This window comes from Meriones unguiculatus, chromosome 2, assembly GCF_030254825.1.
Source record: "Meriones unguiculatus strain TT.TT164.6M chromosome 2, Bangor_MerUng_6.1, whole genome shotgun sequence".
NCBI classification, from domain to species: domain Eukaryota; kingdom Metazoa; phylum Chordata; class Mammalia; order Rodentia; family Muridae; genus Meriones; species Meriones unguiculatus.
In genome coordinates this window covers 30,277,177-30,281,410 of record NC_083350.1, presented here as the reverse complement: position 1 = coordinate 30,281,410, position 4,234 = coordinate 30,277,177, and positions in this window count along the sequence as shown.

Sequence of the window (4,234 nt, the reverse complement as noted above, 5' to 3'; positions counted from 1 at the left end):
GACTGTTTGCACTTTAGAGTTTAAAATCCAGTAACACAAAGTTTGGGGCACCGTGTGATCAGTGTGACAGGGTTGGGGTGACTTCCTGAAAAGAAAAGTGATAGAGAAGCAGGATGTTCCCATCAATTTTTAATAAGCTTCAGTTTGGATGAAAAAAAAAATCCTTTCTATGAAAGTAGATGTTGGCATCAAAGACATTTTTAACGATGAAACTATTTTGCCAAGTTTAAACATAGAAAGGAAATTATCAGAAATGATTTAAACTCTTCATGGCTAAATTTTAACATTTAATGAACATGATGGAACTAGCTATTGAGAGCACCCACAGAGAGCATGTAGGCACTAGTCTTCCTCTACTTATAAGTACCCGGATGAACATGTGACTTGCTTCTGGCTAATCATACATTAGAACAGTTTGGAGAGCAGCTTATGAAAAAGATCAGTTCAGTAATGATGAAGAAAGAGTCCTTCCTTTCCCTGCCTCCAGACATGGAGTACAAATGTGAGATGCATGGGGACTCAGTTGATCCTGTAGGGCTGAGAGAAAGAATCAAATGTACTAGAGAGCTATTGATCTGAGCGTATGACAGTGCAGAGCTGCTGTCCCCAACCTCCTCAGGCCAACCATCTCATCTGGACTTCTAATTAGAAACAAAACACAAAATTTCCTTCACCAGAAATTCTGTTTCTTGCAAAGAAATGTATGGGTAACTGATTCAATATATACAAATAAACTCGGATTGTCGAGAATATGTTTACACAGAGGACAGTAAGATATGACTATATTACAGTATTTAATAGGACTAGATACTATTTCAAATTACTCAAACCATAAAGCTAAAGGGTTTGAAGCTGAAAGAGAAATGAATTTACTTTACACATGAACTCATTTGCTCAATGAGTATTTGTTAGGTTCTTATTGGTTAATAGGCACAGTACTGCGAGGAATGCTTGGATGCAAGAGTTACACAAGTTTCTCTTCTGTCCTAGGTACACAGAAGTAAACTCACGAAAAAGTTGAATAGTGAATGCCAAGTGTTAGGAGAAAATAAATATAATAATTTTAAATGAAAATAATCTACTCCAGACAAACTTGGAGGCTGAGAAGGAGCCGAGCATAGAAAAAAATCTTGGGAAATGCTTTACTGGAAGAGTTCAGCACAGGACTTTGGAATGGGGCAATTCTTGAGGAAGCCACCATGGCTCAGCTATGAATGAAGAAAGGGAAGAGAGAGAAAAAGAAAGGCACAGCCAGACCTTAAACCACATGGCAGGTGCAAGATAAGGAGCATATTGCTTTCCATTTTACACACAGTAGGAAGCAAAGGTGGGACTTGAAGTGAAGATGTAGGCTGTTCTCATTTATGTTTTCAACAGCTCATTCTGCTCTGTTGAGTCTGGATTAAAAGATGGGTTCAAAGAGAAAACCACTTAACAGTAATCCAGAGAGGATGAATACGACTTGAGGACACCGGCCACAATGAGTTAGAGCAAAACAACACCCAAGAAAAACTGGTGAGAAAAGCATTGGAGTTGGCCAATGTATGAGATGTGAAAGGCATAAATCAAGGCTGACTCAGCATCTTCTAGCTGTATCACACATTACGGGTGGTATCTTTTAATGTGGGGACAGACTTTGGCAATAAACATTCCCAGCTCTGCTTTGAACATGGTATTTCTGTGAAGTTCCAGAGTGATCTGAGAGATGGTGAAGGGTGAAGTTGGACTTACAAGTCTGTAGCTCACAAAGGAGGAAGTGTGGTTGTGTGGTAGGTAGATTATGAAGCTTGATCATGTCTTGTAAGGTTAGTAAGTGAAGACAAAACAAAAGACTCATGGGTGCTGTCAATGTTGACATTTAAGGCTGATCACAAAAGATCAGCAAATCAAAGAAGAAAAAGAAAAATGAGTGAAAACAATGGGATGGGAACTCAGATGGCTACTGTGTAATGGAAGCTGTGGTGTGGCCTGTTCACAGCATAAGAGTGGCCAGAGATGTGCTGAATGTGTGTGAAAACCTTAGGAAGTTGGGTACAGAGCTAGCAATCAGCCATGGACACAACTGTGATATTTTCAACTAAGTTGACTACCAATTATTGACATGAGTGACACAAGGAATCCAAGGAAGGCAGCTGTGCTTGAGTGAGTTAAACAGCAATTAGAGAAAGAAACTGAGTCACTGCCTAGAAGTTTTTCTTTGAGTAGAAAAGAAATATGTTGAGACTTGGAGGAAAAGATGATGAGATACATTATCACCTTCTGTAATCTGATACAAAGACTTCACTTGAAAAGAGGGTACCTGAGAAGGACAATCCAGTAGAGAAGATGTGGTGTACAAAGATGGGTTAAATATAGAACAAAGGTTGTGGGGAGAGATGGGCGGCTGTGATGCAAGTGGGTGTTGGAAGTGGGTGTTTGTGGTGATGGTGGTGATGATGGGGGATGGTAGTGTTGGTACTGCTGATGGTGGTACAGGTGTGTAGGGAGGGTGATGGTGGTGGTAGTGGTGGAGGTACTGCTGCTGCTGGTAGAAGGGTGTGGTTGTGGATAATGGTGGTGGTGGATCCATAGTTCCAATGGATTCTCTGATAGCACCAAGGTTGTTCCCTTCAGCTTCCTAGGCTGGGGCATATGGATACTGAGTTCAAAGGCTCCACTAATCTTCTGTCAGAGAGTGACAATCACAAATGAAATTTGTAAAAGGTGACACGCCCACCTGCGTCTGAGAAACAACAGTGACTAAGAATTCACACAAGTGAGTAATGATTGAGTGAAGGAGTCGCCAGGCTGCCTGAAAGTGGGCCATTTTCAGATCTTAAGATAAATTTCATAGACAATAAGATCTTCCAGTTTAGGAAAGAGTTTATAAATTGGGCTTTTTCCCCTTCCCATTCCAGGAAGCCATTTATTGAAAAATAAACCAGACTCAAAGCTGGACAGAAACATCCTGATGCAATACATAGAAATGCTGAAATTCAAAACACAATAAATTATAAACACTTTCTATCCTCGAAGGCTGATCATGGAGAAGTGAATGTACTAAAATAGAAATGTGTCTCTGAAAGCAAATTCTTTGAAAAGAAAACATGATAGCTAGGAATAGCAGAACAGGTCAGAATTACAGCTTCCTTGAACACAGTGATGGATGACTACACTGCACTGAGACAAGAGGACAGGAGACATTCTAAAATAGTGTGTCGTTATGTGTCACAGAAAGATATTATTAACATTCTATTAACTCTTTCACATTTCTGATTTTAATATCAGTTACCTGTTTTTTTTTTTTTTTTTTTTAAGACAGGGTTTCTCTGTATAATAGCCCTGGCTATCAACACAATATAAATACTCTCTGAGGACTGATGACATGGTCTGGTTCCAAAACTAATGGTACTGATTGTGATTCACCCAATAGGTTTTTCCATAGATTTAATGTCTTTTAGTATCTCTAAGTCCCATGCGATCAAGCAATGCTACTCTTGGCTAAATATTGAAGAGATTAGAATCACAAAGAAATATTTGTACTTCCATGTCCATTGCTACACTAGTCACAACAGCTATGCTAGGGAACCAACCTGGATTGTTATCAAAAGATGAGCTAATAGACACACACACACACACACACACACACACACACACACACACACCGGAATTCTATTCAACTATTAAAAAAAATGAAACTGGGACATCTTTAGGAAAACAAATGGATCTTTAGATCATTATGTTAATAGAAATATAGCAAGCTTAGGAAGAAAATCATTACATATTTTCCTCTTGTATGTAAAATTTAGAATTAAATTTATATAGACATTTGTGCAAATGCAGACATGTATGTGTAGGGATGAAAGTAGAAAGAGGACAATGGGAAAAGTTCTAAAGAATGGGTAGAATAAAAGAACAGAATAAAACAGGAAAAGAAGGCAGGGCTATTTGGAAGAAAGGAGACAAGCAAGAGCGAAGAAGAAGAAGACAGTGTGGGAGGTGAATAAGAGCAAAATGTAATGGTTTATGAATGAAAAATATCCCAGTGAGATTCATTAGCCTGTATGCTAACTTTACAGAACAACAAAATATGAAAGCAAACTGGGGAATGGCAGGCTAGGATGAAGCTCAGTTGTAGAATCCTTGCCTAGCTTGTGAAACCTTAGGTTCAATCCCCAGGACAGCCCAAAACAAATCTGTTCATAGTAAGAAGAGTTGAATCTTTAAAACTCTGCTACTCACTGAGTTCTGGTCT